Source organism: Pogona vitticeps, chromosome 1 (genome assembly GCF_051106095.1).
Source record: "Pogona vitticeps strain Pit_001003342236 chromosome 1, PviZW2.1, whole genome shotgun sequence".
NCBI classification, from domain to species: Eukaryota; Metazoa; Chordata; class Lepidosauria; order Squamata; family Agamidae; genus Pogona; species Pogona vitticeps.
The window spans coordinates 328,403,064-328,419,492 of record NC_135783.1 but is presented as its reverse complement, the minus strand read 5'-3'; the positions used below and the strand labels follow the sequence as shown (position 1 = coordinate 328,419,492).

Sequence of the window (16,429 nt, the reverse complement as noted above, 5' to 3'; positions counted from 1 at the left end):
ACTTTAATAATAATTTTGGAATGGTGGTGGTGGGAGATGTCAGTAGTCATAGCATGTATTAAAATTTGTACTTGTTGAAATTCTAAGCAATTACTCTTCAAAGCAATTACTAGAAGTGCAAGAAGACTTTTATTTTCTTTAATCTAGCCACACCAGCTCAGAGGCATTATATAGGGGCACTCAAAAGCTCCCTTTTGACTATTTAGGACTTCCCTAGCAGGTTTTTTTCCTATCAACATATCAGATGATACATAGTGTCCAAGATAGTAATGCTCTCATAGGAAAAAACATGCTGCCAACAGTTACGTGACTATAGGAATGTCTTCTGCTTTGCCTGGAATGATATATATTCATTCATTCATTCGTTCCTTCATTCATTGCCTTTATGGCCTGCTTTGCTGTTAGAAAGACTTTCAGAATGGCTTACATATAAACTTTGGGCAAGGAGGTAGGGCATCTCTGCTCAGGCACACAACCTGAGAAAGATACAAATGAAATGGGAAAGGTAATGGAAAGAAAGAAAGAAAACCAAGACATGAGTTCTTAATGTTATCAGTGGATTATATCTGGAAAGTATTATATTTGAAATAAGGCAAACTATTACTCAAGTAAATCTCATCTTCTGATCAAATGGTTTAGGGTAACCACTGAGCATAAACAGAGTGCAAAACAAGCATGGAATATAATCATAAATTTTCTTCCACAATACCAGTCGAGCTGTAGGAAAAAAACATTTTACTGCAGAGGGATGTCCCCTTTAAGCACCATTAATTAAATTAATGTTTTCAGCTGAAATATCTGCAAGTTCTCCCTTCTCCTTTATAACAATGACCATCACTCCAAATAATCATCCCCATGAATCTGAAATGGTGATAATCATTTTGGAACATGATTTAGAATGAAGAAATTTAAAACACAATATATGTTGTAGCTTTCAGATGGGAAGGTGAATGTCATCATTTTTCAAGTATGTGAAAAAGAATAAACCACACAACAGAAATTTAACTATGTTGGGAAGATAACCTGGCCAGGAGAACTATGCCTCTCGTCCATGAAATGCAAGACTGCCTTTCTTCTTGATGAATGAGAATGCAACGTTCGTGTTATATTGAGATTCACCGGCCAAATGTTTCTCTCTTGGAATGTCTGCCTATGATATTTGTTCCACTTCACCGTTTTTTTATGATAACACACCAGGATGATGCCTTTACTGTTTGTTTGGGAAGGCAATGAGGGGTGGAAGCTTTTCAATTACACTTCTTGGTCTAGTTAGAAAAATACATGAGGTTTTAAGAGAAAATATAAGGAAACAAGATTTTTTAAAAAGAAGAGAGTTGAATAAGATCATATTCCCCGGCATAGGTGTAATGAACAGAACACAGACACATTTCTGTTTCTTTGGACTACAACTCCCACAATTGCTTCAGCCAGCACAGTACTGACTGGTGATGCTGGAGGTCATGATTCAGAAAAACAACTCTCCTAAGCTCTAGTAATGAGCAGCTGGTAACACCAGCATTTGTGATTTTTTGGTTCCCAGAATAAATTAAGCAGGAGTAAAACAACTTCCATCTCAGTATCCCTGGCAACCCCCTTCCTGATGTAGCTATTTTTTTTACAGTTAGCTGATCTTTTCACAGCAGTGTTAATTGGATTCAGTAACCTTCTTTGCTTATTAGTGATATAATCATAGATTTTTAAAAAGGGAAAGTCAGCATGGTATTTGCATTATGGGGAGATCCAGCATTTGTTACAGCACAGCTTAGACAAGTTACTTCTTTTCATCCACATGTTATTTGGATGATTCTTTGAGTTGCAGGCCAAGAAGGTTAACCCTCCTTGTGTTGTATTCCAAGTAGCAAACAAATATAGTAGATGGTTGTTGTAGGTTTTCTGGGCTCTTTGGCCATGTTCTGGAGGTTTTTCTTCCTAATGTTTCACCAGTCTCTGTGGCTAGCATCTTCAGAGGACAGGAGTTAGAACTCTGTCTGTGTTCTGGTGTAGTGTGTGGGATAGTTGTGGTCAGCAAAGGACAAAAGGGACCCCCTCACCACTGCAGGAGTATACCGGATACCTTGCAGTTGTGGCCAGGTATATAGTGGGACCATAAAGTGCAGCATCCACACCAGAGTCAAAGAACATGAAAGCCACTGCAGACTAAAACAACTGGAAAAATCATCAGTAGCTGAACATGCCCTGTCTTTCAAAAGACAGAAGTACTGGACAACACCAGCAATCATTATGTTAGACTACACAGCAAAGCCATTTAAATCCATAAACATCAGCACAGCTTCAACAAAAAAGAAGAAAGTCTAAAACTCAACAAAGCACTGAAAAATACAGCCTGCAAAAAGGTCAATGAGCTCTACCCAGCCACAAGGACTGGTGATCACTGCACACAAAAGACTAGCTAACGACACCCATCAATCACAGCAACATAGCATCTCCCCCTTTATCACAAGAATACACCCATAACAAAAAACACCCTGATCACCATAATCACCCGATCTCCTGAAAAGGACAAAAAGCTGATCCCACAGCTATAAATACTCAACAATCCTACACAGTACACCAGAACACAGACAGAGTTCTAACTCCTGTCCTCTGAAGATGCCAGTCACAGAGACTGGAGAAACATTAGGAAGAAAAATCTCCAGAATATGGCCAAACAGCCCGAAAAACCTATAACAGCCATCAGATCCCAGCCGTGAAAGCCTTCGAGAATAAATATAGTAGAACTGCCCATTCAAATAACTGAATTTAATGGAAGCCAATAGGTATATTATCCTACTTTTCAACATTTTCATTCTTCTTACTCTTCTGTAGGTCCACACATGGTGAGCTGGTTTGTTAAATTACAAACACACTTTTCATCAACAAAGATTTATTAGCATAAAAATAAGTAACTGTAGTTTCAAAACTGCCACTAGATAAAGGTTCTCATAAAAAGGAATTGTAGTAGCTCAACCTGGAAATTATCACAACGTGTATAACTCTGGCTAGCTATGGTCAGAAATAATAATATTTAATATCCCTACATCAGTGAATAAAAAGTTATTTCTTCACCAAACCCAGCTGAGAAATCGGGTGGATGTACAATGCAGGTGGATACACAGTGTATCCTCTTATTAACAGAATATGATGAAACAACACTCTCTGTCAACAAATGGAGATGTCAAAATCCTGCTAATTTCTCCCAGGAAAGTGACAGGACAACATACTCCAGCTGCTAAGATAAGGGACAATGGTCAAGCATTCACCACCACTTCTCAAAAACCAAGCAATCTGTTCTCACAGTAAAAGGAATCAAAATGTGTTTTCCCCACAACAAGCAGTTTCCTTAGAAAACGTGTCAGATTGATTCCATATACTTTCCTGTGGAGAAAGCAATGCTATCTGAAACAGTTATGAGAATGGCATAGTTCTGTCATATACTAACAATTCCTGGTGGATCAGGCTAAAGACTTACCTTGTCCACCATCCTGTAGCAGTAAGACAAAAGTGCAGTGGCCGTCCTCCTTGCTGTTTCCCAGTGACTGCCATTGAGAGGTATTATCTGATGGTCATAATGATATAGCTATTGTGATTAGCAGCTACTACTGTTCATTGACATCCTTTTCATTGACATCCTTATCCACCCTGAACTTGCCTAGTCTCCCTTTAAAGACGTGTAGTTTTATGGGTCCTTGTGGTACTGAATTCCATGGGACTCCTCATAAACCTCATGCACCAGGACAGGATACTTTCATCCTCCAGAGTCCTGCTGTGTTTCAGGATTCACTGAGAACTAGATCTAAAGATAAGCACTCTTTGTCATTTATACAAGGTGGGGGCGGCGGGGATCCTCTCAGTTTTAGCAGCTTTCCATCTTTTATTTAAGTCATAAAAATATTTCGGACAAAATTTGTCCCCCAAATTATTACTTTTTACCATTGTATTACATTTTGTCCCAGCTAATGTAGAAAATTAGGACAAAAAATATCCCATTCCATCAGTCAACAATGACACTGAGAAACAGAACTGAGGTAATGTATTCTCGAAGGCTTTCATGGCTGGGATCTGATTGTTGTTGTGGGTTTTTGGGGGCTCTTTGTCTGTGTTCTGAAGGTTGTTCTTCCTGACATTTCACCAGTCTCTGTGGCTGGCATCTTCAGAGGACTGGAGTAGGACAAATGAGGTACTCTGGTTGTCAGTAGACTGGACATTTTCATGAGGCAAGCCATGAAAATTCTCAGAGGATACAAGAATCAAAGGATGTGTTCCTTTAAACCAATGTCTAACCACAATGTTAGCCTTCAGGATAACTGAATTCTCAAAGTGACAGAAAATAATTTGAAACTCACTGAAGTCAGTGCAGGCTTTAAAAAAAATCCAGTGCCATGAGGGTTAAAAAGAGCGAGCAGTGATTCCTCTGTACAGTACCACTGCTTTTGGGTCACTGGTGTGTTAACCAAAGAACAAATTGGATCTGATGATGAATGAGTTCCCCTGCCTTGTCTTGCTGTAAAAGTCATTTGTTTTCTCAGGGCCTTGATGAAGAATTCTTAGGGAAAGCCTGGACTTCCCTGGTATTTTCACAAGAAAACGTTTTTTAAAAGAAGGAAGAAGGCAAATAAACACAGAAAAGAATGTTCTCATCTTTTAGTGCCAATCAGTTCAAGTGAACTGATCTCTGTTGGGGAATAAGTAGGGCAATCCACCCCCCAAGAGATAATCTTGCATAACATTTGCACATCTTTAAAGCCATCAGTATGTATAAGACACATCTTGGAAATGTTGCTTTCTGGACTATAGTTCCCAGGATCCCTAGCTGGTATGGTGTGAGGGTTCGATGTTAGGCTCTGTGTTAACTCCAAATAAATCAGCGGACTTCCTTGGTTTTGAAATAGGTGTAACATTTATTTAGTTACTTAACAATAGTGTGCATAAACATATTCCAACCCTTCTTTCTTTCTTTCTTTCTTTCTTTCTTTCTTTCTTTCTTTCTTTCTTTCTTTCTTTCTTTATTTATTTATTTATTTATTTATTTATTTATTTATTTATTTATTGCACTTATATGCTGCCCATCTAGACATAGTCTATTCCGGGCAGCTCACAACATACAAGATAAAAACAATTTAAAATATACACAGTTTTACATTAAAAAAACCCAAAATGATATAAAATATAATATTGTACATTTACAATTTTAACAATTAATTTAAAGCAAACAGTCCCAAGATGGCAAGAATCAAAAGAAGAGAAATAAGAAATAAGAATGACTTAATTGACTAAAGGGAAGGCCTGCTTGAATAGCCAAGTTTTCAGCTGGCTTTTGAAAATGCCCAGCAAGGGTTCCAGCTGAATTTCGGTAGGAAGGGTGTTTCACAGCTGAGGGGCCACCGCCGAGAAGGCTCCTGTTCAGACAACCAGTCTGTTGCGGGCTTCCAATCTTCTAACTTGAAGGGGTTCCCTTCTTGAACATTCCAACATCCTGGCCATTCCAGTAGGGTATTAGGGTTCAATAATAGTCCTTTCTCCCCCACCAGTAAGGGGATGGTGTCCTCATCCCGAAAGTCCATCCAGTCACCATCCCAGGTGACAGGTTTGAGATAAACCTGGAGAAATTGTTAAATCCAGTTCTGTATAAAGCAGTCAAAGACTATAAGTAATTGTAAGGATCATTGCTAAGAAAATAAGTAAAATAAGAATTTATGCAGCTGGGATAATACAAAGACTCACATCAGCTGAGAATGAAATCCCAGGATTGGCTAACCCTGGGATAAAGCAAGCAGACCCAGCACACATACTCTGTGGTGTTGTGGTGGTGCTGTGGTAGAGTGGTCGTGGAAGGTGCTGTGTCGTCGTGGAGAATACTGGAGAAGGACTCTGACTGCTGGACTGAATTATATATGACTGCTGAATTGATTTACAAGGACTTTGACCTGATTTATGCCAGAACTCTGTTGGAACTGCTGTATATGGCTACAGGACTGGAAATAAGGACAAAGCTGTATGTGTATGTATATATTCTACAAACAAATTAATACAACTTTTCTGCTATCAACCCTGTCTTATTGCCTGGTGTCTTCATCTCTCTGGGAAATTCTACTGGTTAGCGCCACCTAGTGCCTCCTGGTAATACTACAACTCTGTCACCAGGTGGATTCCCCCATCTGCCACGGTCTTCCCAGGACTCCATCCTCTGCATCTCCCACATCCTCCATTCTATCCTCTCTCTTCTTTCCCTCTCCACCTTCTCCTCCCTTAATTTCTCACACCACTCTTTAGTCTCTCTTTCTCCCCAATAAGAGGGTTTTTTGGGGGGGCAGCTGTCTTATCCTTCGCGCATCCACTTCCTCCTTGGGGACTCCTAGCTTCTTCACTTTACCAGTCCAAGGATCCTCGATCCAAATCCATTCCCAGCTTGGTGGGAGTCCTCCCTTTCCCCCCTTTATATCCACCAACCCCACCTCCACTACTTCCTGCGCTTTTTGTTTCCCTTCCTGCCACACTGGTCCCGGGCTGTTCAACCATTAACACCTTCAAACTCTCCTCTATCTTCCTAGGGTCCGGCTTGGGTTGTTTCATCATCCTAAGCAGGGGAATAGGTGGGGTCTGACTCTCCTTATCAGCCGAAGGAGGGAGGGACAGCACTTCTGTGAGAGGCCTTGCCCTCACCTCTTGTCTCACATATAGTCAGTGGCCAAGTTTTTTAGTGTACTCTGGACTCCAAAAGATAAAATTTCCAAGCAGTGGTATAGGAATTTGGCTTAAATTCACAAATTGTTTCATTTCCTCATTATTTGGGGGTTGAGTTTAAAATTTAGATTCTTGAGATAAAGGAACAGTCAATCGGGACTTTTAAAAAATAGTGCCAAGTCTGTATGTTAAATGAGACAGTCTGTTAAGTGACAAAAATATGCAAAATAACTACATAGGTAAATCTGTGTCCCAGCAGGCATCTGCTTTCTCAGATTGGTTTCATGTCAGCAGTTCCCTGAATTCACAGGGAGCTTGTGGATTTTTTCTCTCTGCTGATAGGTATATGCAGATGGGGGGGGGAATCAAAACCCAGACATTGACAGGCAAAATGATTAAATGCAAAATCCCCTGCCCATATTTTAAAATGAGATAAAGAATATTCAAGACTCTAATGGCTCAACACCAAGCACTGATTACTTGATTTAAATACAAACGATTTTGAGCATCCTGTTCTAACAGCTAGCCTATGGTGCACAGCAGGTTGCTAAAGGGACACTGTAAATGATTGGTAGAAGAGGAGCTGGTTTGGGGACTTAACTGCATTTTGCACTTCTTTCCAAAGAGACCAGAATGGCATTTTAGTCACACTAATCTAGGGAAGTTGGTTAAAAAAAGCTATCTAGACCAGCTCAGTGAAGTTGTAAAGACTGAAAGCTCTTGACCCCGGACTCAGAACTCTGAATCTTGTCCTCCCCAGATCTGTTGGAGAGCAGATCTGTTGGAGTTCCCCAGACAGCCATGATCCTGTTTCCATGATAGCATGGTTCCATGGTTTCCTGGATTTTGAATGGGGTTTTCTCCATTCTAAAAGAATGAAAGGACTCCTCTGAGCCTTAATGACAATCAGTGAGAGCCTGCAGCTAAAATAGGATGATATTTTTGGTTACATCCTTTTGCTTTTGGTCTTGCATACCACTTGACTGGAATGTGGCCCTTAAAAACATCTCTGAAATTCAATACATTTCTCACACTACCATTGTTGTAACTGCTGAATGGCACTGGCAGCTGTGATGGTGTATTTGGTGCATGAGAACTTTCTGAACATGCATTTATTTATTTATTTATTACCACCCCATTAGTGCAGAAGCACTATTCTTTGTGGTTTACAAAGGTGAAATTCATCTGTTCAGTTAATAAGAACCTGTTCATTTGGAGTGAATGTAATCAGGCACCAGAGCTCCTATTCATGGTGGCCCTTCACACTTGATAAAAAGATTGGTTCATATACAAGTCTGCACCACTTGAGTTTTTCAAGCTACATTAAAAGACTAGAATGTGGCTAGAATGTGCAATTTGTGAACCAACTGCACTAATATATCATTGTCTGTAAAGCAGGAATACTGGAAGAATATAACTATTGTCATATCCTACACAAAGTAACCTCATCCATGTACCTAATGCACACACTCCATACATCTTTAAGAGGTGTGATGCAGTTCTTGGCAGTGCTTAGAAAAGTTATTTTTTGGACTTCAACTCAGAGAATTATAGAGCCAACATGGATAGTGGCCCATGGTGGTTGGGAGGTTTTGGGAGCTACGGTCCAAAAAGTAACTTGTTGGAACTCTGGACTTTGACAGATTAAAGAAAGACATGTTTAAAATGTATGTTTTGGAGAAAATGCACATTTACAACGGTCACTTTGAGAGAAGTAGATATTTTGAGAGTTTCCCCCCTCCTTAATAAATAATCAGATTAATTTTGAAGCGGTCTGAATGAAACAGAATTATCGAAGCCTGGAAGGAGAAATGCAGAAGTGACAGAAAAAAAAACCCAAAGAAAAAGAAGAAAAGTAATGCATATTTGCTTCTGCCCAGTTTATGGAGAAGTGAAGGTTCCAATAGTTTAATCTGTGGTTTTCCATCCTTACATGTAAACTGCCAGTTAGTATGGTAATCTTCACACGATGACCAGCTAACAACACCCATCAATCACAGTGACAAATAATCTCTCCCCCTTATCACAACAATACACCCACAACAAAAACACCCTAATCACCATAATCACCCATCTCCTGAAAAGGACAAAAGCTGATCTCACAGCCACAAATACTCAACTCCCAAACAAACTGCACCAGAGCAGAGTGCTACTCCTGTTCTCTGAAGATGCCGGCCACAGAGACTGGTGAAACGTTAGGAAGACCAACCTTCAGAACACGGCCAAAGAGCCCCAAACCCCACAACAACCACTACAATGCTTACTTGAAATTCTCCTTCTCCTTCCCCTCTTCCTCTTCCTTTTCCTCTTCCTTCTCCTCTCCCTCCTCCTCCTCCTCCTTTGATGAATGAGGAGTCTTCATAACAGTCGGGGTTTCCAGGTCTCAAAGGGCTAGCTGGAGCCTTAGGGAATTACTGCACTTCTCCAAGTTTCCAGAAGAGGAGAGAAATCTCAGGGCAATAAATGATGGAGCGAAAAAAATGATTGCTGTTTGTGAGTTGGATTTAAAGCCTAGCAGCTCATACCAGGCTCAGTGTTGAGGTGTTTTGTGCTTGTGGGGCTTGAGTGGAGAGTGACGGCGGGTGTATGTATTTGGGTCCATGCTGCCATTTGAAACAAGGGGGAGAGTGGTCATAACTCATGAGCCTTGTGGTTGCACAAGTCCAGGCAGCAACACAGGGCTGGCTGATTAGCTGTCTACAACCCCTAGGCATAACATGAGGCCTGGAAAAGTGACCATGCCATATGTGTTCGAGGTAAGAGAATATGGGATGTGAGCCCTAGCACATATGGTGGCAACCACCACAGCAGTTGGGCATACTTTGGGGTAAAAATATTGAAATAAATAAATACGCCCCATAGAGAAGGATTTTTCCATCCTTGGTTTATTTCAAAGACGTTCTAAAGCTTTGAGTAAGTACATGGGTGAGATATTTATTAATCATTTACATGTACTTTCAAAACAATATTTTAATTGGATATTAGTTTCCCTTTTTAGAAAATGTTTCTGTGTTTCTGTTTGTTTTTGGCAGGCCTTTTGTATTTTGCTTGAAATACAAATAATAAATCTGTTTACCGATAGGAAAATAGAGCGGTATTTGGAGACTGGGCAATTAAAGGGGGGGGGGAATCATCTGGCAAACGAAATAAAATTGCTTTGCAAATGACTGAGACACAGTAACAAATAAAGAAGGAACCCTACAGTGCCATTTATTCACTTTTCAGTGGAAAATTGCATTTTAAACATTTAAGATGATTGGCGCAACACTCATTTCAATGTACCACTAATTGTAATCATGACAATTATCCTGCACAACTGCGTGATTATAGTGAACTGTTATAATAGGATTGTGACAAATACTAAAGTGTACAACGGACAGCACTGTTTAATTTTAAAAGCACTCGGGAATGCTTTCAAAGAGACATCTCACATGAAGCCATACAATTTCACACTGTGCTTGTATTTAATGGTAAAAAGAAAGTCTTCCATGATGCTCCCTATTTTCTGCTTGACTTCTCTTCACATAGATAGAAATAATTACAGCTGCAAATTTGAAATCATTCTGTAACAGTAGCCCTATGCATTTCCCAAGGAAGTGGCTGGCCCTAAGTCAAGCCACAGGCTGAATGCCCTCATATACACTGTATACATCAGTGATATACAGGGCATGACTGCACCCTATGCTGCCTTACAATGGCAAGGAGAAAGTGATTGCTATATTTGTCTTCTGATCTCCAGTGAGCCCGATGAGAAGTTGTTTCTCAATACTGGCACTATTTTTGGTTGAAGTCTCATGCTTTGGTATGACTATGATCTGAAGCAGGTCTCCCAGTACAGCTATAGAATTGGTATGCTTATCTGGATGGCTAGGCAGGGGGGACAAATTCCAAGGTGAATAACAATGGAGAAGGGGATGATCTGATTTGAGGACATGAGGTGGCTTTAATAACTGGGTGCCCATCTTTAGCTATTCACAGCAGTCAGCAGACTACCAACGGAATACAAAACAAAATCACTTCTTTCTACCAAAATTTTCCCATGAGAGTAAGGGACACATAATACAATCCTATACAGGCTTGGTAACAGCAAAGGCTATACGGGGCATACTTTTACAGAGGCATACATAAAACTTTGGTTTTTGAGGGGAGGGCTTTTTGGGAAGATTTTTTTATTCATCTTATATAAACCTGTGTAATTTTTTATTTATCTGATGTAAACCTGTGCAATTCTGCTAATAACTGCAAGTCTCAGCCCCTTTCTTACTTTTTGATTTCATTTATATCAAATTGCCCATTTCATTTCACCTTTAAATGCTTCAGAAAATCGCACATAACTATGACAGAGTGTTTTTTTCAAAACCTCACTCGGAAGTGTATGCCAATCTTTTGCTATTTTTTGTGTATATAAGAGATCGTTAACATCCTGGATAGGATTTTATATTTTTAAAGGTTACTCTGGAGAGTTAAATTTGATTATTCATTAGACATGGCTCGCTGCTGCTGGTCATAATCCAAACTACTTTTTAGTTTTTCTTCTGCTGTTTTCCCCCCAATTTGGCCATAAGTACTTGATCATAAACTCTAACCACTCAGTGGCCAAAATCCTATTGTGGAATTTATGCTAACATGGGGAAATGACACTGTTATTGTGATAGACTGCTGCTAATTAAAGTCCCTGCTTCAATTTTGCCTGCATTTTCTTACTGTGCATGATTCAGCTCACTTCCTACATGGTCTGGAAAATTAGAGTCTGTTTGGATTCCAGGTCCAAGAACTTGGAATTATGGATTGTTCCAGAGATGGGCACAATCATTCTTAATAATAATAATAATAATAATAATAATAATAATAATAATAATAATAATAATAATGATGATGATGATGATGATGATGATGATGATGATGATGATGATGATGATGATGATGATGATAATAATAATAATAATAATAATAATAATAATAATAATAATAATAATAATAATAATAATAATAATAATAATAATAAGAGCCTCGTGGCGCAGTGGTTAAAACGCTGTACTGCAGCCAAAACTGTGCTCACGACCTGGGGTTCAATCCCAGGTAGCCGGCTCAAGGTTGACTCAGCCTTCCATCCTTCCGAGGTCGGTAAAATGAGTACCCAGCTCGCTGGGGGGGGGGGCAATGTGTAGCCTGTATAATTAAAATTGTAAACCGCCCAGAGAGTGCTTGAAGCGCTATGGGGCGGTATATAAGTCCAATAAATAAATAAAATAAATAAAGAAGAAGAAGAAGAAGAAGAAGAAGAAGAAGAAGAAGAAGAAGAAGAAGAAGAAGAAGAAGAAGAAGAAGAAGAGTACCATTAAGTAAGTTCTGACTTATGGCAACCCTTTTCAGAGTTTTGTAGGTAGAGAGTACTCAGAAGTGATTTACTATTCCCTTATTCTGGGGGAATCCTGGGACTGTGCAACTTGCCCAAGGACACAAACTCACTCTGCTGTGATGCACAGTGGGGAACCAAATTCACAACCCCAGGCACCGCAGCTGGATACCTAACTCACAGAGCTATCCAGCCTTTTAAAAAGGCTTACAAAGAAGCACCTTCAGCTGTAAAGCTGAATTGTGTTTATTTATTTATTAGATTTCTGTTGTAAATTGTATGTAAACATATGACTCCTACATAATGTAAATGGAGTTCTGAACCTAGAAGAATGAGGATTGTTGGAGCAAAATATTTCCCAGACAAAGAATGAGATCTTTCTTTTTCTTACTTTCCTAATTATTGAAGGCCATTTTGCAAATTGCTGTGCCTCTTTATTATGTGGCTGCCTTCCCATCACCACCACCTTCTACAATGACACAACATCACCGTGGACACTGTGTCATTGTCCTGAAAATATACTTCCTGATAATGTAATCCAGCAGTAATAATCTCCCCCTGACAATATTTTAACCCAGTGGCTACAATAATAAAAAACTTCCTCCTCCCATCCCATTGCTCCCACAGCTTCCACTGATGAAAATGATTATTTGGAAGTTTGAAAAGCCACAGGAGAGTTGGGGGGGGGCTTTGTGCAACAGCTACTGCTCATGGTGAGCCCCAGCTTTGAGAATTTTGTAGAAATTGTCCCCCCAATTCCTTTGCCTGCACACAATGTGGACAATTTTGAGAGGTGAACACAATTTGATGAGACGATGGGATACAAATGTCATAAATAAATACATCAAGAAATAAATGCACATTCTATTCTGTAGATACATGTGGCTTTCACACTTGACACAGCATGCATATAATTTGTAGCCAAGACAATATACAAAGATTGAAAAATTATATGCCTGAATACAAATTGCTCCCAGTTGATAACCCTTACCTCCTATAAATTCATATGAAATGGGAGTTCAAGCAATAGATCCAACTCCATGGGAACAATTGTTTCATATGATAAGCAATTCACTTATTACCAAAAATTAAACTGAGCATAGAAATTAGTAGGTATTCACAGCCTGAAATTTAAAAAGGAACTCTTTACGTAGTGCCAACCTGCCACTCCAGGTGCCATCATTCCCACTGCACCAGTAGAGTTTTGCAAGAGGATGCTCGCCACTGACTCATAGGCTGAAATCATGTTTCATAGAATCATAGAATCATACAAAAGTGAAGTTGGAAGGGGCCTAACAAGGCCATGAAATCCAACCCCCTTCTCAGTGCAGGAATACAATTAAAGCAGGTTATTATCCAAGTTTTTCTTGAATACCTCCAGTGTGGGAGCACTCACCAACTCCCGAGGTAACTGCTTCCACTCTCGTACTGCTCTAACAGTTAAGAAGTTTTTCCTGATATTCAACTGAAATTTGGTTTCCTTTAACTTGAGCCCATTGTTGTGTGTCCTGCACTCTTGAATGATCAGCCAGAGATCTTGCCTCTCCTCTGTATGACAGCCTTTCAAATATTTGAAAAGTGCTATCATATCACCCCTCAGTCTTCTTTTCTCAAGGCTAAACATGCCCAGATCTTTCAGCCTTTCTTCATAAGGCCTGGTTTCCAGCCCCTGATCATCCTTGTCACCATCCTCTGAACTTGTTCCAATTTGTTAGCATCCTTCTTGAATTGTGGTGTCCGGAACTGGACACAATACTCAAGGTGAGGCCTAACCAGTGCTGAATAGAGGGGGGCTAGCACCTTTTGGAATTTGGAAACTGTACCTCTATCAAATCACCCTAAGATTAGCATTAGCCTTTTATGTAGCCACATCACACTGTTGGCACATATTTAGCTTGTGGTCTAGGACAATTCCAAGATGCTTCTCGCTTGTAGTTTTGTTGAGCCAGGCATTCCCCATCTTGTAACTGTGCAATTGGTTTCTTTTTCTGAGGTGCAGTACTTTGCACTTCCCTGTTGAATTTCATTTTGTTGCTTTCAGCCCAGTGCTACATCCTATCAAGGTCATTTTGAATTTTGTTTCTGTCTCCTAGGGTATTAGCTATTCTGCTTAATTTGATATCATCTGCAAATCTGACAATCATTCCCTGCACTACCTCATCCAAGTCATTAATAAAAATATTGAAGAGCACTGGGCCCATGACTGAGCCTTGGGGTGCTCCACTAGTTACCTCCTCCTAGTTAGAGAAGGACCCATTAATCATCACCCTCTGAGTACAATTCTGTAGCCAATTATGTATCCACCTGACACTTGAACTACAAGGGGGTGCTGATAAGTACTGAGCCTTTTCCAGAAAAAAATTGAACTAGGAAGCTGTAACTGCCACACTATTCTACATATTCCCCCAGGAAGTCAATGCACTTGTAACATCTGTCCTGCAGCTTCTTAAGTCCCTGCAAATAAAATTCTTCCGACTACTGGTGTAACCACTCATTTGCAGCATTAGTTGCCTCCAGAACACTCCCAAATCATTGTCCCTTTAGATGTTTTTTTGAGTTTGGGGAACAGATAATAGTCAGAAGGGGCCAGGTCGGGAGAAATAGGATGGATGGGGAATCACTTGAAAGCCTAAGGACATCAGTTTTGCCATTTTTTCACCTGCAGTGTGTGACGAGGTGTTGTCATGCAACAGGATGACACCTTTGGAGAGCTTTCCTCAATGTTTTTCCTTGATGTTTTGCCACAACTTCATCAATAAAACACAGTAATATTTTGCATTGATGGTTGAACCCTGTTGGAGGTAGTCCACCAGCAGAACTCCTTTCTTATCCCAAAAAAACTGTTGCCATTTGCCTCTGCACCAACCTTTGCACTCGGAACTTCTTTGGCCTGGCGAAACCACTGTGCCTCCATTCCTTAGACTGTTCCTTTAACTCAGGATCATAACAGTAGATCCATGTCTCATCACCAGTTACCAGTTTGCCCAGGAAATCTGACTCATTACTTGCAAAATGTTCCAAAATAGCCACTGATGACTCCACAAGTTTCTTCTTTTGTTTGGTTGTCAAAAGTTTGGGGATCCACTTTGCTGCCAGCTTTCTCATTTCCAAGTCATTGTGGATAATGGCACCAACTCTCTCACGTGATATTCTCAGATACATCGCAATACTTTTGGCTGATATTCAGCAGTCCTCCATGATCATGTCATGGATGGCTTTCACATTTGCAGGCACAGAAACAGGCCTTCCCACTGGGTTTCTCACTTTCAACACTGAAATGGCCAGTTTAAATATCAACAACCCAATGTTTAACTGTTGCATATGAAGGGACACTGTCACCCATAGTTTGTGACATTTCATCATGGATCTGCTTTGCACCTTTCCCTTGGAGAGTCAGGAACTTGATTATGATCCTATGCTCTTCTACATTGAATTTTTCTGGAGGTGCCACCATGTTTACTTTGGACTGGAAAATGAAAGTTAAGTTAAAATCCTAGGTAGCTGATTTTTGCACCGTTGAATATAGACAAATTGGCCAATACATCCTGCAATTTATAGCTTCCTAGCTCATTTTTTTCTGGGTAAGGTTCAATACTTATCAGCATCCTATGGCTTTTCTGACTTGCAAACAATCCCTTTCATCAGTGGAAGTGCTGGGAGCTGTGGGGCTGGGAGAAGGAAGTCTTTCATTATCACAGTCATTGGGTTACATGGTTGTCAGGGGGAGATTATCAGGATTACATTATCAGGGGGTTCATTTTCAGTAATAAAAGACATCCTCCTCCTGTCCCATAGCTTCTAAATGATGAAAGAGATTATTTGCAAGTTAGAAAAGAAGGAATGGAAGAAAAACAAATATTTCATTATCAAAAACCTCTCCTTGTTGGTAATGTCATCATCCTTCTGCAGGTTTAGGTACCCTGACAGGATTTCAGCCAAGGAACTCCTAATCTAGATAGCAAATAAATTTTTAAAAGTCAAAATCTTGATGGCAAGCATGAAGGTAGTTTAATAATGAAATCTAGGAAGGGGGCAGTGTGATGAAGAATGTAAAGGGCACGTGTAGAATCAAATAAGGTGTCTTTATTAATACCAGATCTAAAGTAGTGTGGGTTAGAACACCATCATGATTTGATTAGCTGTCTCTTGGCAGCAAGCTGTAGAGCTACTTATATTCTTTTGGTTTTGTGCGGTTGCAATACTTATTGTTGGGAGCTAATGACTGTTAGCATCTGAAACAAACTGCACAGATCACCGTAATCGCCGAAAAGGATAGACAGGACTGGAAGAAGGACAAGCATGTCAGCCTGACCTTGTTCTGTATTTCTCATAGTTGCTGGTACACTAGTCAGAAGTTTTTCAGAATATAATTTATTTTGAAGTTACTCAAAG

General features: G+C 39.9%; 1 long non-coding RNA gene across 1 annotated transcript; it reads right to left on the bottom strand.

The window, feature by feature from the left end:
- Positions 1–1,730: 1,730 nt before the first annotated feature.
- On the bottom strand, positions 1,731–11,382 carry LOC144583075 (uncharacterized). The gene is made up of 2 exons (XR_013537234.1): positions 8,946–11,382; positions 1,731–5,597 (listed from the first exon to the last, which is right to left on the bottom strand). It is a non-coding gene; the product is annotated as an uncharacterized LOC144583075 (long non-coding RNA).
- Positions 11,383–16,429: the final 5,047 nt, after the last annotated feature.